Raw genomic sequence first — 27,416 nt, 5'->3', positions numbered from 1 at the left:
TGGGAGTTCTTGAGCTAGGAAGTGAGAAGTGGGTAAAATGAGGAGTAAACTCATGCTATATGCATGAGTTCTTGGTCAAAGAGGAGTTTACGGTCCAAACTCCCCAAGTTTGGCCGTAAACACCTTGTTATGGTGTTAATTGTTTATTTGTTACACATCACTTCTAAACGATACTTCCATTTATTTGTTCGTTTCATGAATTTATTTTAAAAACACCCAAACGGACTTTAAACCGGCTAAAAATGTACTGAAATGAATCTGACTAATATTTGTAGTACTTGACTGTAGAGTTTATACAAATGAAAATTTCGGGTTGTCACATTTATGTTACGCAAAAGAGAGTGACATTAAAAAAGTGTCATCTCTTCAAAAAATTTAAGGATTTAGATCACGCATTATTGCGAGTGCTTAAATTAGTGTCTTATGTAAAAAAAAATTAAAAAACACAGAGGGAACTTTATCTAAAATGTGCGTCCTCTGTGAATGTCGCTTTATGATTTTTACTCAAAACGCGCGTTCTTAAAAGGGGGAAATGAAATCCCTTCATTCCCTTCTTCCCTTCTTTCTGCAAACCCTAATCACGATACGATGATACCATCTCTTCTATACACCTCGACAACTTATATAATCGTTCTTTAGTTTTTTTTCTTAAAAACTCACGTTCATTCCTGAAGATCACAAAATGGCGACCAACAACTAGGGCTTTTATTTCCCACTGACATATAATCGTGATTTTCATCAAGAGTTTCAAAAACACTTCCCTCACGTACGCTTTTCTTCTTCAATCTCACATCCATTTAGGGTTTTGGCATACAAGAACTCTATTCGACTCATTACACACCAACTATTAAGGGAAGACGTCAAAGCATTCATAGGCTGGATGTAAGTGCGTACAACAGAAGAGGAGGAGTCTAAGCCCTCAATTGAAGAAGTATTGGTTCAAAAGTTTCAATAATCCAACTGAAAATTTTGATGAACTCAAATGAATTACTTACAAGGGAATATAGGGCGAAAATTATTTCTACAGAAGAGCAATGTAAAGGAGGAGATGGATCATCAACCTTCCGCCCATATAGATGAGCTTGCATAGGCTTCCAAGGTAGGGTTTGCGCTCATAGGTTCTTTCTATCTATCGCTTCTGATTTGGAGTCCATGAATGTGCACTTATTTCTTTATAAAATTCAAATATGTTGTATAAATCAGACGTATTAGTTAGTGTTTGATGTCTCATTCTATTTTTCTTCATCATAAAATTTTCAATTGCTATAAAGAAATCAACCTTTTTTTTTCTCTTCTTATTGAAGTCGGTACAATCTTGTTGAAACTATGTTATTTGCAAGCATGCTTTTGGAATAGAAAGTTTTATTTTTTCTTGTATGTATCTCTCTCATCTCTCTGTGTGTGTGATTGTAGATTTTCATAAAAAGTAATAACCAAACCCGTAACTTTATACTGTATTTTATAAATAACTAACCTTTTCATCGTGGTTTTCTTGATGACTAAAGAAGATCATTGTTACAACTTCAAGAAAAGCACGATGAAAAGGTTAGTTATTTTAGTCTATTGGATTGAGATATTATAAAATACAGTATGAAGTTACGTGTTTGGTTATTAATTTTTATGAAAATAAACATGAGATGATGTGGAATATAATACAGATAGCTGTCTGGATAGCCAATTTTGTGGGATGTTGAAGCTTGGGATTTTTTTTTGACATAGATGAAAGTGATTTAGAATGCTTGGGCTATTATTTTCACTTAATTATGAAGAAATAAAATAAGATGATGGAGATAGTTCCAAGATGAGTCCTCACAGAGGTGTGAACTCTGCTTTTTTTATGGCACGTTCTTGTTCTTATTTTCACTTAATTATGTCCTTTATTTGATAATAGTGCAAGTTTTTGACATTTTTAGGGATGATGGTTGTTTTATGGCACTTTCTGGTGCTCATTTTCACTTAATTATGTCCTTTATTTGATAATAATGCAAGGATTTGACATTTTTAGGGATGATGGTTATCTTCTCAGTTCTATGAAGGTAGTCAAATGGGAATAAGATATCGATCTGGTGGTCATGGTTATCTTATCTGTTGTCTCAGGGTAGTCCCTTTCTGATATACCCTCATCGATTCTTATTTTCCATAGGAATTAATTTGGTAAGAAACTATATTCTGTCAAAATCACTGCTTATTTACTATTTCCCCTAAAAAAATGAATTAGAAACTACATAACCTGAATTTTGAGGCTTTCCCCATTAAGTCCTGACTTTTAAACAAATTGCCCTTGTGTTGTCGTTTTCCCAAATATCTTTTAAATATCATTTATACAAACAACACTTAATGGGGGAAAAATCAATAATTTGTAGTTGATGTCATTGACAGGTTATTATAGGTACAATAATTGGGATCTATAAGCCTTCAACCGTAAGTATACCCTTGTGTCTGTCTAGATTTTTTGGCCCTTATAATAAAATATGACTTGATTAAATTGATTTAGTGAAAAACGAAAATGTAGGTTACTTGGTTACAAACATATCTTTTCATTGTTGGAATGGGTTTTCTCATGCTTTCAATGGGACTTACACTAACATTTGAGGACTTTAGACGTTGCTTAAGGAATCCATGGACTGTATGCACTTCTTCTTGTTCCCTTTTTATGTGATAAATGCAAAAAAATAGCAACCTACTTTTATTTTTTCTTATTAAGGCATTGTACTTTCAATTTCTTTTTTCTTATATGGCATTGTACTTTGAGTATTACCCTATATGTTATTGACATTATTATTCTACTTTTTGTTGTAAGCAAGTTGAGTTTTAATTTAATTGATGCTTTTGTGTTTTCAATTTATTAAATTAATTACTTTTTTATTAATTTAAATTTATAAAAAAATAGAATTAATTTTCAAATATAAATGATAAGTAAAATCATTGTAAGAATCCCGCCTGATGCTTTTGCAGGGGATAATTTTGAGTGGTGCAGCTGGAATAGGGAAAGCTCTGCTTTCCCAGGTAAGCCGTAATAGATTTTGTATTTATTGTGCAAACATATATCTGGTTAATAATAACTACATGATTATGCTATAACACAAACTTTTATTATTAATTAATCCGCATATAATATAATCGGTAAACTTGCACTTTTTACTATCAAACATACTAATTTGTATATGATATACACAGAGGTGGCAACACAGTTTGCAATTTCTCTCATCCAAACATTGGTTGCTAATGATGCAAGAGTGATATCTGAACTTCATAATGTTGTGGATGCGTTGGCGAAGGTTTGATCCTTTGATTGTTATTAATTTTTTTCAAAAAATTAAATCAGGGATTTTCTAGTATGTGCCCTAGGGCACATATAAGAAAATGTAATTATTGAAAATATTTGTATTCATACTAACCTTATTAATTATCTTCCTATTTTACTTTTTCATATTAAATTTTCCATCCATTCACATATAAACGAGCACAGTTTAGATTATTAATTCTCTCCAAGTTTATTCTTTCAGTACTATGATTTTTTTTTACGTTATATTACTTCAATTGCTGCCATTAAAATTTGAGACATAAAAAACAAAATAATAGGATTCTGATATATGATAATAAAAAGTAAAGTTTGACAGCAATGTTACAAGTTAGCATTTAAAATGAAAGATGGGAGTGAAATCTTCGCTTTGCATATCAAGTTTTTCTTTTTAGCCACTTGTTGAATGCTTGATAAATATTACCGGTCGTTTAATAAAAATGAGAGGAATATATGATGTAAAAAGAGGAAATCAATATAAAACCATGGATACGTGAATTGACGTGATATGAGGGAGCTTAAGAGATAAACTAATTAATAAGAATATATGATATTTTTTAAAATGCGCTGGTTTATATAAGAATTGAGGGAATTTTAAGATGAGGATAATATAATGTAAATATGGAAAATAACAAAACAGGAAGCTAATTAATTAATAAGGCTAGATCTAATACAGGTGGCTAGTCATCCGGTAGCTAGTCATCTGGTAGACGACATTTTGGATGTTAACTTATTTCTTTTGTTATTTAATGAAACAAGTGGCTAGTCATCTGGTAGCTGGCAGTGATGAAATGAGTGCTTTGGAATCTTCTTAACCCGATCATGCTGTTTTCCATGTTCAAGTAATGCCAAATAGCAACCCACTTCCCTTTTTATTGTTCATTGTAACATTACAATTTAATTTCTTCTTATTATAATATGAGAATTCACTCAATTATAAGTACAATGTTGTAATAGATTGATTTAGAAGTGAAATGCTATAATAAGCAAATATGAACCTATATATATATATATATATATATATATATATATATATATATATATATATATATATATATATATATATATATACAGAAAATGGTGGAAAATAGTGACTGAAAATGTATGTATCTTAAGGTTTCCCTGTTATTTGCTGAGTGGTATCCCTGTTATCAGCTTCCATTTTATCTATTATAATGCATTTTGTTTATATATGCTTTTCATCAACATAATTGCTCCTTCATTGTATGGCTAGTTCTCCTCTGTTGGCCATGGATTAAGCAAGCTGTCTCTTCTGTCAAAGGTCAGAATCGCAAATTACAATCAAGACTTGTAATTAGTTGTATATGTTGAACTATAGATTATTTGACATTTTTTGCAACAAGTGTTAGCAGTGACTGTGAGATTCATTCAAAAGGATGCATAGGAGAAGAAAACATCATTCAACCCCAGACTGTATTATTTCAGGTTATTCATTGATTGGCTGCTTGACCCTAGTACCCTTGCTCCGGTTTTTGAAGGTGCAAACTTTCAGGTGGGTATTCACTTTTCTCTTTTCTCTATCATATCATATTGTATTGTATTGCATGTTAAGTTACGAATTTGCCCTGTGCAAGTTATGACAGCTCTAGTGTAACATCCGGGATTTATCCAGGTATTATGAGTATTTGCCTTAATAAATTTATGGGTTGTTTGGTTGGGCTTTGACTTGGGGCCCTTAAGACTCGGCTGAGGAACCTCGTATACGGGGCGTACATTACTATGTACGCTCAGCGTACTTAGGAAAAGGAACCGCGGAAGCCATGCACGTACGCCCAACGTACCAGTAGTACGCCCAGCGTATGTGTGCAAATCCTTAAACCCTAAAATTAGAGTTTGCTCCCTATATAAAGAACATAACCCCTGTTAGATCAGCCTCCCTTCACTCTTACCCAGCCACCATGAAAACCCTAGCTCCCTTTGTGTGCCTTTGTGTTCTAGAAGCCATTTGAGAGTGTTTGTGTGTTGTTTTAGTGAGAAAAGATGAAAGGAGCTTGAAGAAGTAAGGATCCACCAAGAGCTTGTAGATCCAGAGGATTGACACCATTTCTGACTCTTTTGAGGTATCAAGCTCCATACTTGACCATTATATGCTGTCCTTTTGGACTCTTAGAAGCACCTAGGGTCAAAAAAATCGGATCTTGGTGGTTAAGCCAAAACCATGCAAGGGTTAGATGGTCTTAAAGTTTGTTTAATGGACCAAAATCATCTTTTGACCCCAACCATGCATGCAAGAACCTAAAGTTTATAACTTTATGGCTTGGGAGGCCTTAAAGGACCTGGATCTACATTTTGGACGTATAGACTTAATAGATTAAGTTAGAAGTGAAGTACCAAGGAAACTGGGTAGTACACTAAGCGTAAACCCTGGTACGCTGTGCGTACTGGGGTGGTTCATGGTCCGTTACCGTTCATGGTCAGTTACCGTTTACGGTCAACCTCCGTTTGCGGCCAAGAGTATGTTGGGCGTACTTGCCAGGTACGTCGCGCGTACGTGTGCAGAATGACAACCATGGGCTTTTAGGCCGTAGGGATCTGGGCCTAGGATTGGGGCCCTGTGTCCCACTGAGAAGTAGAACTTTGGACTTAGAAATCTGGAACTAGAGCATTGGGCCTATTAGGCCAAGATTGGACCCTTGGAATTGTTACCTTTGGACTTGGAGCTTTTGGGCCCAATTAGGGGGATGAGGCCCATTTCAGGAATTGGGCAATTAGTGGGCCTTAATGAGTCTTTAATAGGCCATTGGAGGACTGGGCTTAATAGATTAGAATTGGGACTCTTGGGTGTCCCAATTGGACCAAGGGGTAAAATGGTCATTTTACCCCAAGTTGTGTTATAGACTCTGCTCGGGTGTTAATGTGTTTATGTTAGCTGGGAGTCATCAGAGCAGCTATTAGAGATTACCTTCCGCAAGATTCGACACTCAGTTTTTGAGGTGAGTTACCTTTCAGTAGAGGTGGGTCTACGGCCACAATGCCGGCCCACCAGCAGGGATTGTCTGTGTGATAATTATCTAGGTTGCTATTACTAGATGTGCTTTATTTGCCAGTATGATATGCTGTATGTGATAGCTGTAGTAGGAGGGGAATAGTCCCCCGCCTCGGTCGTTAGGACCGAAGGGTAGGTCAGTACCCCATGAATGCTTGATAGTATGATTATGATAGTATGAATATGATTTTCTAGTAGTAGGGGGTGAAATAGTCCCCGTTGCCAGTTGAGATAGACCGGAGGGTAGGTCAGCACCCCAGAACTGCTTGACATGGGTTGGTCAGCACCCTATAACTGCTTGACATGGGTAAGTCGGGATCATCAGAATTGCCCGGCAGTATGTATGTTATTTGGTATGTGGTATGATGGGGGAACTCACTAAGATTTGTGCTTACAGTTTCAGTTTTGGTTTCAGGTACCTCTTCGTCTAAGGGGAAGGAGCTGGCAAGGTAGCAGCACATTTCACACACATGATTCCGCATTTGAGATTTCTGGGATTGTACTATGACATTATTACTACTTGACACTATGGGTTTTGAGACATGTAACTATGGTTTATGAATTAATGTGATATCAACAATGTTTTCCTCAAACAAATTTTATGAGCATGACAATTAAAACAAAAAATTTTTGTCTCGATTTTTGGGATGTTACAAGTTGGTATCAGAGCCTTGGTTTGAGGGATTCAGGCACACCTTCGGGGGTGTCTGGACTCAAATCGAGGGCTTGAAAGATTTTTACAATAAAAATAGTTTTCTAAAAATTTAAAAAAAGGAGTTTTGAGAAAGAACAAGGTGTGTGATGCGTGCGACCGGCCGAGCTCAAGTAAGTTTTCCCCATGATACCCATACATGATATGTTATGTTATAGGATATGATTATGAGAATTGTATGCTAGATTAGGGCTAAGGATCTACGAAGGATACCTTATATGCCTATTGTATGAGCTTATGGAGCTATATGCTAAGGATGGTTAGTCAGCAGTATGATAGCCTGATTAGGTTATGCTCGGTTATGGTCACTTGATGCGCAAATGCTGCTTGCTTTGTGCTTATAGGGGTTCTAGCTAGCTTTAACTAACTAGTAAGCGAATATGTAATAGTATTCACAAGCTAGTTAGGGAAGGATAGCAGGGACTCCTTGTGCAACTGATAGCGGAGAGTAGGTCGGAGAGTGCCCTAGGACAAGCCTGGGATGAGGTTAGTTTGAGAAAGCAGTATTAGTAAAAGGGACTTGGTGAAGTCGAAGCAATCCTTGAGAAAAGTACGGATAGATGTGGAATGTAGTATGGGCCCGTAATACTGGAAGCAGAGGATCCGTAATCAAATCAAGGAGGGCTAAGATGGAACCAGGGAACTTGGGGAATGTGTGAGACCTCTCGAGAGTATGTATGGCCCTGGCGTTTATGTGTTATATTTCAGAATGGTGGTTACACGTCATGGAGCAGGAGGTTCAGGGTCTGGATCAGGTTCAGGATCAGGCTCGGGTGCGGGATCCGAGCAGGTTGATGATGGATTACGCGAGTTCATCGCGTCGGAGATCACGAGAGGTATCCTTGAGTCGACCCCGATTATTTTCGGATCGATCAAAGAGGGGATTATCGAGCTGATGGAGGATCGCCTTCGGGCATTCAGGAGCGACTTGGCGTCTAGCCAGTCAGGGACGCACACACTGTCCTTCAAGGACTTCAGGGGGAGTGGTGCGCCAGACTTTCATGGGGAAAAGGACCCCATTGCTGCCAGGAGATGGACCGCAGGCATTGAGTCTGCATAATTGATGAGCTTCTGCCCGGAGGGGTCGAAGGTACGCTTTGCTGCAGGATGTCTGAGAGACAGAGCGAGGGATTGGTTGGAGTCAGTCGGCGACTCAAAGGAGCCCCATCCATCGAGGCTATGACTTGGTCGGATTTCGTGACCAGGTTCAGGGCTGAGTTTGCGCCAGCTGTGGAGCTTCAGCAGCTGGCCAGGGAGTTTCTTGATATGAGGCAGACTACTGAGACAGTGGCGGAGATCACCGCCAAGTTCCAAGAGAGGGCCTTGTTGGTACCTCAGTATGCAGGGGATGAGGAGATGCGGAAGACCCACTATCTTGATATGTTGAGGGCTGATATCCGGGAGCATGTCAGCTATTCAGCCTGCCTGACCCTGGAGTCCATGATTGCCAGGGCGAGGGAGAGGGATATCGATTTGGAGCACCTCAGGAAGAGGAAGGATGAGACAGAGAAGGTTACTGGGGTTTTGGGGAAGAAACCAAAAGGATCCGACATTAGGTCGAAGGGCGAGCCGAGCCAGAGCCGCTGTAGGAAATGCGGTAGGCCGCATGAGGGAGCTTGTAGAGCGGGATCGTCGGCTGCTACAAGTGCGGCAAGACGGGGCACTTTGGCAGGGATTGTACTTCCCCCGCCCCCACTTTTCAGACATCATACCTGATTTTCTTCCATTGCAATCATAGGGGCCACAAAAAGGCCAACTACCCCAAATTGACAGTAGCAGCAGCAGCGCCAGTGGTGGCGCCGACTCCAGCGATTGCACGAGTTGCGGATGGCCGGCAGGTGAAGCCAAAGGCTCCACTGGTGAGGAGCTGATTCAGTTGACAGCCGAGGAGGCACGCGCTGCACCCGATGTGGTAACGGGTATGATTTCGTCTCCCTAATCTTTTAATATATGTCGCTTTTGATGTTGATATGCCATATTGTATGCTTTGCTTAGGATCGTTACATGTGAACGGTATCCCAGTTCAGGTGTTGTTTGACTCAGGTGTTACCCGATCTTTTGTTTCTCTTGCGCTTAGCAAGAGGTTCCCTGAGTCCTCGGGCATGTTGGATTGCCCTCTAGAGGTTGAGATTGCGGACGACCGATCAGTGCGAGCATCTGACGCTTTCATGGATTGTGTTTTGAGGTTGTACGAGGAGCGCTACCTGGTAGATTTGGTTCCCATACCATTGCGGGGGAACAAGGTTATTATAGGCATGGATTGGTTGAGCCCCAATGGGGCAGTAATCGACTGCGCGCAGCAGTTGGTTCGGATAAGGACCCCAAGTGGGGGAGAGTTGGTGATTCAGGGCGAGGGGCCACAACGTGGACCAACTTTATGTTCAGCAGCAAGGGCTTGGCGCTACCTCCAGCAGGGTTGCACAGGGTATGTCGCCTATGTTATGGATACGTGGGAAACAGGTAATACGACGGTGAGCGATGCACAAGTCGCTTTATTTCTTTATCTTTTACAAGAAAGCTGCGACTCAGAAGGAGACGAAGGTTGCTAAAAAAACCAAGGGGCAAATCCCTACGAAGCGAAGGTCAGACAAGGCCGCTCTGTCCCAGCCTGATCCCGAAGCAGAAAAAGCCCGCTCGGAGACTCATACTCCAATCTTCAAGTGATTCAGACTCAGAGTATATCCCTCCCAAACACACATCTGCTCCTCCTTCAGAATCTGAAAGCGAAAGCTCTGACGAGGAGGATTCGGGTCGTGGTAATACCCCGCCTAACTCTCCTAACCCCGAAATTCCAGTTCGCTCCCTCCCTCCTTCTCCTCCACCCGTTTCTGTCCCAGTATCCATCCCTCCTATCTTTCCAATCTCTACATCTCAACCATCTAACACTACTTCCATCCCTAATCCAATCTTTACCAACACTACCACTACCACCACTACTACACAGGCTCATTCTTTAGCTCCTATCCCCCCTGTTACCACTGAACCTCCTGTCACAACCAAACCCTTATCACCTACCCCATCTACTGACACCACCCCTGTTCTTGGCGGTGAGGACTTGGATTTTGATTCCACCTATTTCAGTCCTTACCGTGTCCAGAGTGATGAAGATGAAGATGCACCTGTAACCAAGCGTCATCTCAAAGCAGTCAACGATAAACTTGATCAACTTATTTCCTTTTCTTCCTCTGGGGCTTATTCAGATGCTGCTCTCAAAGCATTATTATCTTCTGTTGTACAAGAACATGACACATCCCTTTCTGCTGCAGCCAAGGCTATCGACGCCTCCACTTCTCAGTGTCAAAAGGCCTCGCTTGCAGTCGAGTCCTCCTCTAACGAATGCAGAGAGGCGACCGCAAAAGTCGAAAAACTAATTTCCAAGGCTAACCTATTTCTAGATTCATTGCAGGCTGCTGCTCAAAAGAATGCTAAGACAGTAAATGATTCGGTTGCAAATCTTCAGCGTTCTCTAGCCACCGAACGAGCTAATCTTGAAGTTGCCCGAAAAGCCATTGAAGCTGCAAATGTCAATCTGCACGATAAAGTCAATGATCGCTTAACTCAACTGGAGGCAGAATTGGCAGTTGAAAATCGAGTCATGGATGAACTCGACAAGCGAACCTCTCAACTGAAAATCCAGAATCTCAAACTTCGCACTGCAACAGCTGAACTCAATGACTTGAAGTCTGAAAGGGAAGTTATTCGAGGCTCCGTTGCTGATGTTCACTCCATCTTACTTCACCTCCTTAAAGCCCATGATCCTATCATCACCATCACCACTCGTAGGCATTTAGCTGATAAACTTCGACCTGCCCTGGCCATTCTTAGTCGTATTGAGGGTGTTCCGGTGCCTGGTGTCCAACCGAAACAAGGGGGAGAGAAGAAGAAGGTTAATGAAGCTTCGGTCAGTGATAGATGCAAGAAGAAGAAGAAGAAAATTGGTGACGATGATGATACTGATGATGATATTGAAGATATTTTTAAACCAGATCCCTCTAATCCTTTTCAGAAAACAAAGGCATCTGATAAGGAACTTGAAGAAAAACTGATGAAGGAATCGTTAAAGCTTGAAAAAGAGCTTAAAGAAAAAGAGCTCCTGGAAAAGAAGAAGTCCATTTTTCCTGTGTGGACTCTTGATTCGCTTCAAAAGTGTGCTATCGATGAACCTTGTGCACTGTGGCTTGAGCCTGTGATGTCGTTTGGGCTTAAAAACTCCAAGGATGCACAGTTTGACATGCCGATCACGCGAAAGGCATTCATCGTTCACTGCTTTAACTCAACTGTTTCTATTCCCTCTCCAGACCCGAAGGTTGATCAGGATCTTTTGGAGTTCTATCTGGAGTTTGCTCAGCCACAGAACCTGACATGGAGCTTACAGAAGATTACTACTGTTAAGGTTCTGAAGCCTTACTCAGCAGGGAAGTTTGTCAATGTGAAATTCAAAGTGACTCGAGGCTCTGAAGGCTCGGTTCATAACTTTACCCTCGCTGATCTACCGAACCTCAATCCCCACAACTGGATACTTCTCAACAACATCCTGATGTCAAATCCACAGGAGTATCAGCCGATCATTGACCATATCAAGCGAATGCTTGGGTGCTACATTCACAAAGTGGCGAAAATGGACCAAGAGATCGCCGCTGCCATTCACAAGCGTCCAATGATCAAACCTTCCGGCAGAATGGGCGATGTGAATGTTATGGTCAAGGGTAGAATCGACCCACAGTCTCACACAATAATGTTTGTCAGAGGCGAAAAGCAAAAATGTATCTTCGCTCTGTGTGATAAGCACTTATTCTCAACTGCTTGCTTGGAACATATCTTGGAGATTATCCACAAGTGCAATCAGAATTCTACAGCTGATAAGAAGTTGTTTACTGACATGCTACGATGGTACATTCAGTTTCGGCAAACACTTCTTGCAGTCATCCCTCGGCTGTTCAAGGTTGTCAAGACTGTGAAGCCTACTCAAAGAAATTGATCTCTCGCCTCATTCGACGCAAAGGGGGAGATTGTTGGGCTTATAGTGTTGCGTCATGGGCTCGGTCCTTAGCCCAATTTTGATTGCCGGTTTGGGCCTGTCCAACCGTGCATGTTTTTCTCTAGGGTTTAGTATTTAAGCTGCATGCATGCAGTCATTGAAAACAGACGCTTTGCTATTTATTCTTTTTGAGTATTGTAAACCCTAGCTCGCCTCTACAGTTGAAGTTCTTCATAGAGCTCTGCTGAGGCGTGACTATATTTGAATCATAAGCATATTGTTGATTCTGTTATTGTGTTTGTTTTGTTTGATCTTTATCTTTTACCTGTGAAAGATCTAATCGATCTGAGTTTAATTCTCATCATCCTATAATAACAGCTATCACGTGAGCATCGACCGTCCTCCCTTCGAGATGTTGTATGGGAGGAAGTGCAGCACCCCGATATGTTGGCGTGAGGTTGGACAGAGAGTCATGGGGAGTACCGAGGTGGTACTTAAGACCACAGAAAGGATCCAACAGGTTCGGAGCAGGCTTCAGACCGCTCAGAGTCGGCAGAAAAGCTATGCCGACAAGCGTCGTTCGGACCTGGAATTCCAGGTCGGGGACAAGGTGCTTCTGAAGGTGTTACCTTGGAATGGTGTCATTCGGTTCAGGAAGCAGGGCAAGTTGGGCCCCAGGTACATTAGACCTTTCAGGGTTATAGCCCGGGTGGGCAAGGTGACATATCGGCTGGATCTGCCAGCCGAACTCAGTCAGATTCACAATACTTTTCATGTCTCCCAGTTGCATAAGTGCCTAGTGGACGACTCGACAGTGGTGCCTTTGGAGAATATTCAGGTGGATGACAGCCTGAACTATACTGAGCGGCCAGTGGCGATCCTTGATAGGAAGTCGAAGGACTTGAGGAATAAGAGGGTGGAGCTGGTAAAGGTGCAATGGCAGCACCGCAAGGGCTCAGAATAGACGTGGGAGCTGGAAGATGAGATGAGGGAGCACTACCCTGAACTGTTTTCAGCAGCAACAACGGGCTTCGAGGATGAAGTCTAATTCAAGTGGGGGAGATTTGTAACATCCGGGATTTTTCCAGGTATAATGAGTATTTGCCTTAATAAATTTATAGGTTGTTTTGTTGGGCTTTGACTTTGGGCCCTTAAGACTGGGCCGACGAAACCTCGTACGCGGGGCCTACATTGCTATGTATACTCAGCGTACTCAGGAAAAGGAAACGCGGAAGCCACGCACGTAAGCCCAACATACCAGGAGTATGCCCAGCGTACGTGTGCAGATCCTTAATCCCTAAAATTAGAGTTTTCTCCCTATATAAAGAACATAACGCCTGTTGGTTCAGCCTCCCTTCACTCTTACCCAACCACCACGAAAACCCTAGCTCCCTTTGTGTGCCTTTGTGTTCTAGAAGCCATTTGAGAGTGTTTGTGTGTTGTTTTAGTGAGAAAAGAAGAAAGGAACTTGAAGAAGTAGCAAGGATCCACCAAGAGCTTGTTGATCCAGAGGATTGACACCATTTCTGACTCTTTTGAGGTATCAAGCTCCATACTTGACCATTGTATGCTTAGATTTGTTTATTTGGGGGTTTTTATGTCCTTTTGACCCCATTGTTAGGAGTGCTTGAGTATTGTTGGTTTCAGAGCATAAGAGCTGTCCTTTTGGACTCTTAGAAGCACCTAGGGTCAAAAAAATCGGATCTTGGTGGTTAAGCCAAAACCATGCAAGGGTTAGATGGTCTTAAAGTTTGTATAATGGACCAAAATCATGTTTTGACCCCAACCATGCATGCAAGCACCTAAAGTTTATAACTTTATGGCTTGGGATGCCTTAAAGGACCTGGATCTAGATTTTGGACATAAAGACTTAATGGATTAAGTCAGAAGTGAAGTACCAAGGAAACTGGGTAGTATACTAAGCGTAAACCTTGGTACGCTGCGCATACTGGGGTGGTTCACGGTCCGTTACCGTTCACGGTCAGTTACCGTTTACGATCAACCTCCGTTTGCGGCCAAGAGTAAACTGGGCGTACTTGCCAGGTATGTCGCGCGTACGTGTGCAGAATGGAAACCATGGGCTTTTGGGCCTTATGGATCTGGTCCTGGGCTTGGGGCCCTGTGGCCCACTGAGAAGTACAACTTTGGACTTAGAAATATGGAACTAGAGCATTGGGCCTATTGGGCCAAGATTGGACCCTTGGAATTGTTACCTTTGGACTTGGAGCTTTTGGGACCAATTAGGGGGATGAGGCCCAATTCCGGAATTGGGCAATTAGTGGGCCTTAAGGAGTCTTTAATAGGCCAATGGAGGACTGGGCTTAATAGATTAGAATTGGGACTCTTGGATGTCCCAATTGGACCAAGGGGTAAAATGGTCATTTTACCCCAAGTTGTGTTATAGACTCTGATCGGGTGTTAATGTGTTTATGTTAGCCGGGAGTCATCAAAGCAGCTATTAGAGACTACTTTCCGCATGATTCGACACTCAGTTTTCGAGGTGAGTTACCTTCTAGTAGAGGTGGGTCTACGGCGACAATGCCGACCCACCAGCAGAGATTGTCTTTAGATGATTGTCTGTGTGATAATTATCTAGGTTGTTATTACCATATGTGCTTTATGTGCCAGTATGATATGCTGTATGTGATAGCGGTAGTAGGAGGGGAATAGTCCCCCGCCTCGGTCGTTAGGACGGAAGGGTAGGTGAGTACCCCATGAATGCTTGATAGTATGATTATGACAGCATGATTATGATAATATGAATATGATTTGCTAGTAGTAGGGGATGAAATAGTCTCCGTTTCCGGTTGAGATAGACCGGAGGGTAGGTCAGCACCCCAGAACTGCTTGACATGGGTTGGTCAGCACCCCATAACTGCTTGACATGGGTTGTTCAACACCCCAGAACTGCTTGACATGGGTAGGTCGAGCTCCCCAAAATTTCCCGGCAGTATGTATGTTGTTTGGTATGTGGTATGATGGGGGAACTCACTAAGCTTTGTGCTTACAGTTTCAGTTTTGGTTTCAGGTACCTCTTCATCTAAGGGGGAGGAGTCGGCAGGGTAGCAGCGCATTGCACACACATGATTCCACATTTGAGATTTCTGGGATTGTACTCTGACATTATTACTACTTGACACTATGGGTTTTGAGACATGTAACTATGTTTTATGAATTAATGTGATATCAGCAATGTTTTCCTCAAACAAATTTTATGAGCATTATAATTAAAACAAAAATTTTTGTTCTCGATTTTTGGGATATTACATCTAGCAACTTCCTTACATGCCCTGCAGCCTCTCAAAGTTCCTGCATTCAGGTTATTCTCTTAGAAAGGAATTGTCAAAGGATATTGTCAAATGAGAACTTACTCATGGGTTTATTTTAATGTTGTAGATGTTTTGTTTTCTATAATTAATATTATGCAATATTAGCAATGTGTTTCTTTTACTTACTATTGGAATGATTATTTGTATTTAACATATTAGTGCAATGAGTTATCTTTTTTGTTTATGGTATTTGATGTTGTAACAACCCGTAATCTCAAATCAATTATAAGTTGAACTTATTTGAATAAAGCTTTAAACTACAAACATATGCATGTAAATCCATATTATAGCATTAATACCATAGGAACTTGAATACCTTGAGGCATGTTTATATAAGTTATTTTATATATACATACCTTGTAAATCATTATCATATTTATTCATATGTTATGAACACTTATATTGAAGCTATCCAAGAATAACTCATTATGCAAGCCAACATAAGTCAAGGGGTTAAAGATTAAATCACAAAATGTAACACCATATGGAGTTCACGTTCCAAAATAATGTAGGACTTGTGTTCACGGTTCCAGGTGTGAAACCAAAATGTGTTCACGGTTGAAAGCAAACCGTGAACCCTTTTAAAGACCAAACTGTAAACCCTCCTTGAGGATAAGAACTCAAACCGTGAACAACAATTAGAATGGAATCAAGACCGTGAAAACCCTCTTCTAGAAAATCTTTAACCGTAAACCCCTCTTCCTTGACTTTAAGATCCGAAAACTCCAATTTCAATTGAGTCCAAACCGTAAACAATTCATTATTTTGGAATTTAGGACCGTAAACTCTTCAATTCTTATCCAATTTAACTTCCCAAACTGATATATTCCAGTTACCAACGAACATATCACATCACCACGTCATGAGTTTACTTCCATAATTAAAGTGCAAATGAATTCATTTGCACATTCAACAAATGTAAACACCTTCATTCTCTCTCAAATTTGCAAACCTTATTTCATTTCATATGCTCTAAAGTATAAAAGTATTCACCCAGTAAACCTTCAATGTTCGTAAGAAAACTCAAGTAATTTCCCAGGAAATTCTTCACTGTTAGTGAGTATTCATTACAAACTAGTGTTTTGCAATAATAATTTACTTGATTATTAATCGATATTATGTATATAATATTATTAGGATACGTTTGTTAACACGTGTTCTACCCCAAAAATCGTCACTACCACTTCGTTACCACCCAAGAACACACATTCAAGGTGAGTTCATACCCCCTGCGTTTTTACTATTTTTCAGTGTTTTCGGGGGGGGGGGGGGGGGGGGAATACAAGAATATTGTGTTTACAAATAAATGACTTTTAAATATTATCAAATTCTTTTAAATGTTTTAAAAACTCTTTTAAACTTATATCATGCCAAAAATCATATATATATATATATATATATATTAGATTTAATGGGCTTAGGACTAATAATTCACTTTATGTCCTTTTCTTTGTTTCGATGTGGGCTGAGGGCAGAGTTATTTGTCCGAATGTCGTTTAAATTTTAATTATATATATATATATATATATATATATATATATATATATATGTATATGAATATAAAAGTTATTTCAATCAAATTCATATTCCCTTTGTAACATGCCGAGCAAAGGGGATACTTTCATGAATATTACATATCAAACAGAACACAAATATAAATTATAATAGGTATAATTTATGGAACTGTCATACTATTTTCACTAATAAGTTATACAAAGTTTAACGGCATACTCTCGTACAAATACTTTACATTCAAGTATACTAGAGAAAGATCATACTGTTAGTTCATTTATTTCAAAATGACTTTTCATCATTATTATATACGTAATCGTCAATATAGTTTTTGTGAGACAATGTTCAGTTGCTTATTTATTTAGGCAATACTATTAAAGTCCTGATATTATAACCAGAATCTCCCGACAGAGAGCGAGACAAATGCGTATAGATCTATACGGGATTGACAATCCCGCACTCGGACTGTTCGCTATAGTTAGGCTGGTATGCCTATGAGTGACAAATGTCGTTACAGTTCTGACGCCTACAAAGCGTCATATCAGGCCATCTAGTCATAGCATGTTTATAATAACTAACAAAAAGATATGAAAAAATACGATTAGTGTATAATTAATTAAACCAAAGAGTACGAATACAAAGTACTGGTTTTACAATAATACGAGTTACATTATTACATTACAATTTATAATTACAGCTGGTGGAGCCGGGCATACTCACTTTTACAATATTTTCAAAGAGTACAATTACAGAACCTGGAAAACATAAACAATACAGAAAGCATCCTCTTTATAGTTTTATTGTGAATTAAAACTATGTTACACTACTTTATATTACAACAACACTTATACAAAACAGTTTTATGGTATTAGAACTACTTTTCAGTTATATTAGAAAATATTGAATTTTCTGAAACAATAAACATGATTACTATTTCATGAAACAAACAACAAACTTCTAAACATAAATACTTATGCACTCACCAACTTAAATGTTGATACTCTCTTTTTCAAAATACTTGTATTCTCTAGGAACCAGTAGACTTGTACACTACGTAAAACTTATACATTATTAATATAATGGTTTTTGTACTTTGATTACTATGATGCATGTGTTGTGATACTTAACATGAAGTCATCCACCCCCGGACGTTTCTGCCGCTCTGGTTTGGGGGTGTGACAGATTGGTATCAGAGCATTGTTTATAGTGAACTCAGTATATCAATTCATAAAAGATATAGAACTATAAATACATTGGGGCTAAAGAGCTCTGGCTACAAGTATGCTTTTAAAATATAAGTATTTTACAAGAAGTATACTAACACTCATACATACAAGAACAACATCACAATCATAACAACATAAAAGTATTTGGATGTTGGACACTGCAGTTAAACACGAACAGTTATGTAATCATATCTGGGATAAATATAGCCTGATCGACTATATTTATGTTAGATACGACCAACATGTGTTTGGGAGTGATGGTAGTGTTACAACAAGTCTAAAACTTACCAACTCTACATATACAGAAGAATTCTAGAACAGAACATGAAATTTAAAATACTATAGGAGTATTTTAGGCAATATAATACTAAGAACCAACTATGTGAAAACAAAGGACCCTTGATGGTAGATCTATAAATACAAAGTGTATACATTACGGTTATATATAATTAAGGTTTTATAGACTTAGAATGTGTGGTTTAGCTTTACTTCCTTTTCCTTGTTTGGATGTGGATGTAGAGTAGGATCACTTATTCGAAGGTCTATTCAACCCAAGTTATATATAATTGGTATGCACTTTGTGGTTATAGAAGGAGCCAATATGAGTCATACCATACAAAATACATTAACTCTTAACTATAAGTTTTTTTATGTGGAAACTTGAAAATTGTTTACTTATCTTTACTAAATCTATTAGATGTCTCTTATATCCCTATTCTCGCATAGATAACATGGATGGATTTCATCTACCGGGAGATCCGTACTTTCCTAATCAAGGAGACGATGGTTGGATAGTAGAAGACTTCGAAGAAGATTTTCCAGAAGATTCTGACTCAGAACCAGAAGTCTATAATCCACCTCAAATTGCCCAAAATCTCAATCCCCGTCAAAGCTTCCAAGGTCCGACACCACAGTGGGAAGTGAACTTAGATAGGTGGAGTCATGAGCAGGGTCAGGACCGTCCTTACAATGGAGACCGAAGCTTCTACAACTTAAATGAAGGAGGCTCAGCAGACAGATCCCTCCTTGTGTTAGTTCATAGAGTTGCGCGTAACGATGAAAAAGGAAGAACTGCCATCGATCGAGTCATGCAGGTTGATGCTACCACTAGAGTCAACAAGGTTCGTCTTCACCACCTGATTGAAAGCCATGAGTCAACACGGCTGCAAGACGAACTGAAGTTAGAGAACTTCGAGAACGCGAAGAGACACTAGAAAGGCGTATGTTGTAGACCTACTTCAAGGTCAAAATTTTCCAATCATTGTACATCTAATATACCAATGAAATTGACAGGCATCTCTTTTTCCTATTAAAAATCAATATTCTATTTCATATGATCGTTTTAAAAGTTATTTCTTGTAGTAGACTTCTATCATAACTTCTTACTGTATACATGTTAAACTAGTGTATTAAATTCAAAGACACCTGATTTATAATCACTATTGATGTCTTACTACCTTTTTATCTTTTGAATCTTAAAGAAAAATATGCTTCCATGAAGAAATACAAGGCGTATCAATGTTAATGCAACACCAATACCACCTCCACCTCCACCGCCACCTCCACAGTTTGATGTTACTATGTTTCAGGAAGCGGTCACTGCAGCTGTGGCAGCTGCCATGTCACACATAAATACAACCGGTACTAGTGGATCTAGGAGTGGTGCTTATCCCTTAAATCATGGTGAAAGTCATGGACACCCACGGGAGTGTTCTTATAAGGACTTCACAAATGCCAAACCTAGGACCTTTAATGGGACTGGGGGAGTCATGGCTCTAACTCAATGGATAGAATAAGCTGAAGCACTCTTTGAAATCTGATCGTGACCTGAAGGTAGCAAGGTGAAATTTGTTGCCTGTACCTTTTCTAACCGACCTATTACATGGTGGAACGACCATGTAAAGTCACTAACCCTTGTAGTGGCTAATTCCATGAGCTGGGAAAATATGAAATGGTTAATGATGCAAGAGTACTGCCCTAGGGGTGAAGTACAAAAACTCGAGAAAGAGCTTTGGTGTCTTACTATGATAGGTACAGACATAGTAACTTACACCAATAGATTCAGTGATCTAGCAATCCTATGACTTCGAATGGTTCCTCTGGAGAGAAAGAAAATCGAAAGATATATCTGGGGACTATCACCTCTGATCCAAGGGAGTGTATTAGCTTCAAAGCATGTGACATTTGATAGTGCCAAACAACTGGCACATTCTCTAGTAGATCATGGAGTTCGTCAGGGCTTCATGACTGCTCCAGAACAACCCAAAACAAACATAACAACAACGGCAAGAAAAAGTCATGGAACAAAAGGAAGGGTCAATCTTCCCAAGAGCCTTCCAAGAAGCAACAAATAGTGGCAGTTCATACTGCTACTGTTCCTGCTGCTGTTCCTGCTACCCTATCCCAGCAAAGCAGTACGCTGGTAAATTGACAAAGTGCAACAAGTGTAATTTCCATCACAATGGAAATTGTCGTGAGATGCAATCTAGAAACTGCAACAGAAAAGGGCACACTGCCCAATTCTGTAGGTCGCCTCCACAACCGATCACTCAAGTTCCTGGCGTTAGTGTAAGTCAGGCATGTTATGAATGCAGTGAAACTGGACACTTCAAAAAGGATTGTCCAAAGGTGAAGAATGTCGGTGGTGTGGGAAGAATACTAGCTATTGGTCACGAGGAAGCCGTTGCATATCCTACTGTGGTCACGGGTACGTTTCTTCTCAACAATTCATACGCATACATTCTATTTGATAGTGGTGCAGAGAAAAGCTTCGTGAGCCATACATTCGAACGCCTACTTAAACAAAATTCCCAACCACTAAAAGATACCTTCACTGTAGAAATGGCCATAGGGAAAACCGAGTGCACTAACAACATATACATATGGGCAATTAGTGGGCCTTAAGGAGTCTTTAATAGGCCAATGGAGGACTGGGCTTAATAGATTAGAATTGGGACTCTTGGATGTCCCAATTGGACCAAGGGGTAAAATGGTCATTTTACCCCAAGTTGTGTTATAGACTCTGATCGGGTGTTAATGTGTTTATGTTAGCCGGGAGTCATCAGAGCAGCTATTAGAGACTACTTTCCGCGTGATTCGACACTCAGTTTTCGAGGTGAGTTACCTTCTAGTAGAGGTGGGAGTACGGCGACAATGCCGACCCACCAGCAGGGATTGTCTTTAGATGATTGTCTGTGTGATAATTATCTAGGTTGTTATTACCAGATGTGCTTTATGTGCCAGTATGATATGATGTATGTGATAGCGGTAGTAGGAGGGGAATAGTCCCCCGCCTCGGTCGTTAGGACGGAAGGGTAGGTGAGTACCCCAGGAATGCTTGATAGTATGATTATGACAACATGATTATGATAATATGAATTTGATTTGCTAGTAGTAGGGGATGAAATAGTCCCCGTTGCCGGTTGAGATAGACCGGAGGGTAGGTCAGCACCCCAGAACTGCTTGACATGGGTTGGTCAGCACCCCAGAACTGCTTGACATGGGTTGTTCAACACCCCAGAACTGCTTGACATGGGTAGGTCGAGCTCCCTAGAATTTCCCGGCAGTATGTATGTTGTTTGGTATGTGGTATGATGGGGGAACTCACTAAGCTTTGTGCTTACAGTTTCAGTTTTGGTTTCAGGTACCTCTTCATCTAAGGGGAAGGAGTCGGCAGGGTAGCAGCGCATTGCAGACACATGATTCCGCATTTGAGATTTATGGGATTGTACTCTGACATTATTACTACTTGACACTATGGGTTTTGAGACATGTAACTATGTTTTATGAATTAATGTGATATCAGCAATGTTTTCCTCAAACAAATTTTATGAGCATTATAATTAAAACAAAAATTTTTGTTCTCGATTTTTGGGATATTACATCTAGCAACTTCCTTACATGCCCTGCAGCCTCTCAAAGTTCCTGCATTCAGGTTATTCTCTTAGAAAGGAATTGTCAAAGGATATTGTCAAAGGAGAACTTACTCATGGGTTTATTTTAATGTTGTAGATGTTTTGTTTTCTATAATTAATATTATGCAATATTAGCAATGTGTTTCTTTTACTTACTATTGGAATGATTATTTGTATTTGACATATTAGTGCAATGAGTTATCTTTTTTGTTTATGGTATTTGATGTTGTAACAACCCGTAATCTCAAATCAATTATAAGTTGAACTTATTTGAATAAAGCTTTAAACTACAAACATATGAATGTAAATCCATATTATAGCATTAATACCATAGGAACTTGAATACCTTGAGGCATGTTTATATAAGTTATTTTATATATACATACCTTGTAAATCATTATCATATTTATTCATATGTTATGAACACTTATATTGAAGCTATCCAAGAATAACTCAATATGCAAGCCAATATAAGTCAAGGGTTTAAAGATTAAATCACAAAATGTAACACCATATGGAGTTCACGGTCCAAAATAATGTAGGACTTGTGTTCACGGTTCCAGGTGTGAAACCAAAATGTGTTCACGGTTGAAAGCAAACCGTGAACCCTTTTAAAGACCAAACTGTAAACCCTCCTTTAGGATAAGGACTCAAACCGTGAACAACAATTAGAATGGAATCAAGACCGTGAACACCCTCTTCTAGAAAATCTTTAACCGTAAACCCCTCTTCCTTGACTTTAAGATCCGAAAACTCCAATTTCAATTGAGTCCAAACCGTAAACAATTCATTATTTTGGAATTTAGGACCGTAAACTCTTCAATTCTTATCCAATTTAACTTCCCAAACTGATATATTCCAGTTACCAACGAACATATCACATCACCACGTCATGAGTTTATTTCCATAATTAAAGTGCAAATGAATTCATTTGCACATTCAACAAACGTAAACACCTTCATTCTCTCTCAAATTTGCAAACCTTATTTCATTTCATATGCTCTAAAGTATAAAAGTATTCACCCAGTAAACCTTCAATGTTCGTAAGAAAACTCAAGTAATTTCCCAGGAAATTCTTCACTGTTAGTGAGTATTCATTACAAACTAGTGTTTTGCAATAATAATTTACTTGATTATTAATCGATATTATGTATATAATATTATTAGGATACGTTTGTTAACACGTGTTCTACCCCAAAAATCGTCACTACCACTTCGTTACCACCCAAGAACACACATTCAAGGTGAGTTCATACCCCCTGCGTTTTTACTATTTTTCAGTGTTTTCGGGGGGGGGGGGGGGGGAATACAAGAATATTGTGTTTACAAATAAATGACTTTTAAATATTATCAAATTCTTTTAAATGTTTTAAAAACTCTTTTAAACTTATATCATGCCAAAAATCCTATATATATATATATATATATGCATATATATATATATATACATATATATATATATATATATATATATATATATATATATATATATATATATATATATATATATATAAGATTTAAAGGGCTTAGGACTAATAATTCACTTTATGTCCTTTCCTTGTTTCGATGTGGGCTGAGGGTAGAGTTATTTGTCCGAATGTCGTTTAAATTTTAATTATATATATATATATATATATATATATATATATATATATATATATATATATATATATATGTATGTATGAATATAAAAGTTATTTCAATCAGATTCATATTCCCTTTGTAACATGTCGAGCAAAGGGGATACTTTCATGAATATTACATCTCAAACAGAACACAAATATAAATTATAATAGGTATAATTTATGAAACTGTCATACTATTTTCACTAATAAGTTATACAAAGTTTAACGGTATACTCTCGTACATATACTTTACATTCAAGTATACTAGAGAAAGATCATACTATCAGTTCATTTATTTCAAAATGACTTTTCATCATTATTATATACGTAATCGTCAATATAGTTTTTGTGAGACAATGTTCAGTTGCTTATTTATTTAGGCAATACTATTAATGTCCTGATATTATAACCAGAATCTCCCGACAGAGAGCAAGACAAATGCATATAGATCTATACGGGATTGACAATCCCGCACTCGGACTGTTCGCTATAGTTAGGCTGGTATGCCTATGAGTGACAAATGTCGTTACAGTTCTGACGCCTACAAAGCGTCATATCAGGCCATCTAGTCATAGCATGGTTATAATAACCAACAAAAAGATATGAAAAAATACGATTAGTGTATAATTAATTAAACCAAAGAGTACGAATACAAAGTACTGGTTTTACAATAATACGAGTTACATTATTACATTACAATTTATAATTACAGCTGGTGGAGCCGGGCATACTCACTTTTACAATATTTTCAAAGAGTACAATTACAGAACCTGGAAAACATAAACAATACAGAAAGCATCCTCTTTATAGTTTTATTGTGAATTAAAACTATGTTACACTACTTTATAGTACAACAACACTTATACAAAACAGTTTTATGGTATTAGAACTACTTTTCAGTTATATTAGAAAATATTGAATTTTCTGGAACAATAAACATGATTACTATTTCATGAAACAAACAACAAACTTCTAAACATAAATACTTATGCACTCACCAACTTAAATGTTGATACTCTCTTTTTCAAAATACTTGTATTCTCAGGGAACCAGTAGACTTGTACACTACGTAAAACTTATACATTATTAATATAATGGTTTTTGTACTTTGATTACTATGATGCGTGTGTTGTGATACTTAACATGAAGTCATCCACCCCCGGACGTTTCTGCCGCTCTGGTTTGGGGGTGTGACAGATTGGTATCAGAGCATTGTTTATAGTGAACTCAGTATATCAATTCATAAAAGATATAGAACTATAAATACACTGGGGCTAAAGAGCTCTGACTACAAGTATGCTTTTAAAATATAAGTATTTTACAAGAAGTATACTAACACTCATACATACAAGAACAACATCACAATCATAACAACATAAAAGTATTTGGATGTTGGACACTTCAGTTAAACACGGACAGTTATGTAATCATATCTGGGATAAATATAGCCTGATCGACTATATTTATGTTAGATACGACCAACATGTGTTTGGGAGTGATGGTAGTGTTACAACAAGTCTAAAACTTACCAACTCTACATATACAGAAGAATTCTAGAACAGAACATGAAATTTAAAATACTATAGGAGTATTTTAGGCAATATAATACTAAGAACCAACTATGTGAAAACAAAGGACCCTTGATGGTAGATCTATAAATACAAAGTGTATACATTACGGTTATATATAATTAAGGTTTTATAGACTTAGAATGTGTGGTTTAGCTTTACTTCCTTTTCCTTGTTTGGATGTGGATGTAGAGTAGGATCACTTATTCGAAGGTCTATTCAACCCAAGTTATATATAATTGGTATGCACTTTATGGTTATAGAAGGAGCCAATATGAGTCATACCATACAGAATACATTAACTCTTAACTATAAGTTTTCTTATATGGAAACTTGAAAATTGTTTACTTATCTTTACTAAATCTATTAGATGTCCCTTATCTCCCTATTCTCGCATAGATAACATGGATGGATTTCATCTACCGGGAGATCCGTACTTTCCTAATCAAGGAGACGATGGTTGGATAGTAGAAGACATCGAAGAAGATTTTCCAGAAGATTCTGACTCAGAACCAGAAGTCTATAATCCACCTCAAATTGCCCAAAATCTCAATCCCCGTCAAAACTTCCAAGGTCCGACACCACAGTGGGAAGTGAACTTAGATAGGTGGAGTCATGAGCAGGGTGAGGACCGTCCTTACAATAGAGACCGAAGCTTCTACAACTTAAATGAAGGAGGCTCAGCAGACAGATCCCTCCTTGTGTTAGTTCGTAGAGTTGCGCATAACGATGAAAAAGGAAAAACTGCCATCGATCGAGTCATGCAGGTTGATGCTACCACTAGAGTCAACACGGTTCGTCTTCACCACCTGATTGAAAGCCATGAGTCAACACGGCTGCAAGACGAACTGAAGTTAGAGAACTTTGAGAACGCGAAGAGACACTAGAAAGGCGTTTGTTGTAGACCTACTTCAAGGTCAAAATTTTCCAAACACTGTACATCTAATATACCAATGAAATTGACAGGCATCTCTTTTCCTTTTAAAAATCACTATTCTATTTCATATGATCGCTTTAAAAGTTATTTCCTGTAGTAGACTTCTATCATAACTTCTTACTGTATACATGTTAAACTAGTGTATTAAATTCAAAGACACCTGATTTATAATCACTATTGATGTCTTACTACCTTTTTATCTTTTGAATCTTAAAGAAAAAGATGCCTCCATGAAGAAATACAAGGCGTATCAATGTTAATGCAACACCAATACCACCTCCACCTCCACCGCCACCTCCACAGTTTGATGTTACTATGTTTCTGGCAGCGGTCACTGCAGCTGTGGCAGCTGCCATGTCACACATAAATACAACCGGTACTAGTGGATCTAGGAGTGGTGCTTATCCCTTAAATCATGGTGAAAGTCATGGACACCCACAGGAGTGTTCTTATAAGGACTTCACAAATGCCAAACCTAGGACCTTTAATGGGACTGGGGGAGTCATGGCTCTAACTCAATGGATAGAATAAGCTGAAGCACTCTTTGAAATCTGCTCGTGCCCTGAAGGTAGCAAGGTGAAATTTGTTGCCTGCACCTTTTCTGACCGAGCTATTACATGGTGGAACGACCATGTAAGGTCACTAACCCTTGTAGTGGCTAATTCCATGAGCTGGGAAAATATGAAATGGTTAATGATGCAAGAGTACTGCCCTAGGGGTGAAGTACAAAAACTCGAGCAAGAGCTTTGGTGTCTTACTATGATAGGTACAGACATAGTAACTTACACCAATAGATTCAGTGATCTAGCGATCCTATGACTTGGAATGGTTCCTCTGGAGAGAAAGAAAATCGAAAGATATATATGGGGACTATCACCTCCGATCCAAGGGAGTGTATTAGCTTCAAAGCCTGTGACATTTGATAGTGCCAAACAACTGGCACATTCTCTAGTAGATCATGGAGTTCGTCAGGGCTTCATGACTGCTCCAGAACAACCCAAAATAAACATAACAACAACAACAAGAAAAACTCATGGAACAAAAGGAAGCGTCAATCTTCCCAAGAGCCTTCCAAGAAGCAACAAATAGTGGCAGTTCATGCTGCTACTGTTCCTGCTGCTGTTCCTGCTACCCCTATCCCAGCAAAGCAGTATGCTGGTAAATTGACAAAGTGCAACAAGTGTAATTTCCATCACAATGGAAATTTCCGTGAGATGCAATCTAGAAACTGCAACAGAAAAGGGCACACTGCCCAATTCTGTAGGTCGCCTCCACAACCGATCACTCAAGTTCCTGGCGTTAGAGTA

The 27,416-nt window shown here is 38.8% G+C and overlaps 1 long non-coding RNA gene across 6 annotated transcripts; it reads left to right on the top strand.

Annotated features, from left to right (window-relative positions):
- Positions 1-524: 524 nt before the first annotated feature.
- LOC145125101 (uncharacterized) lies at positions 525-6,881 on the top strand. 6 transcript variants are annotated; one of them, XR_013715810.1, is made up of 11 exons: positions 525-1,099; positions 1,509-1,545; positions 1,659-1,817; positions 2,006-2,421; positions 2,513-2,626; positions 2,956-3,006; positions 3,178-3,278; positions 4,061-4,143; positions 4,536-4,583; positions 4,675-4,814; positions 6,724-6,881. It is a non-coding gene; the product is annotated as an uncharacterized LOC145125101 (long non-coding RNA). The 6 variants fall into 6 exon arrangements; XR_013715809.1 differs by having other exon boundaries at positions 1,506-1,545; XR_013715805.1 differs by lacking the exon at positions 1,509-1,545.
- Positions 6,882-27,416: the final 20,535 nt, after the last annotated feature.

The sequence above is a fragment of the Lactuca virosa genome, chromosome 7 (assembly GCF_052849685.1).
Source record: "Lactuca virosa cultivar CGN04683 chromosome 7, Lactuca_virosa_CGN04683_v6, whole genome shotgun sequence".
Taxonomy (NCBI): Eukaryota; Viridiplantae; Streptophyta; class Magnoliopsida; order Asterales; family Asteraceae; genus Lactuca; species Lactuca virosa.
The sequence above is the reverse complement of the archived record's forward strand: the minus strand, read 5'-3'. Positions and strand labels throughout refer to the sequence as shown.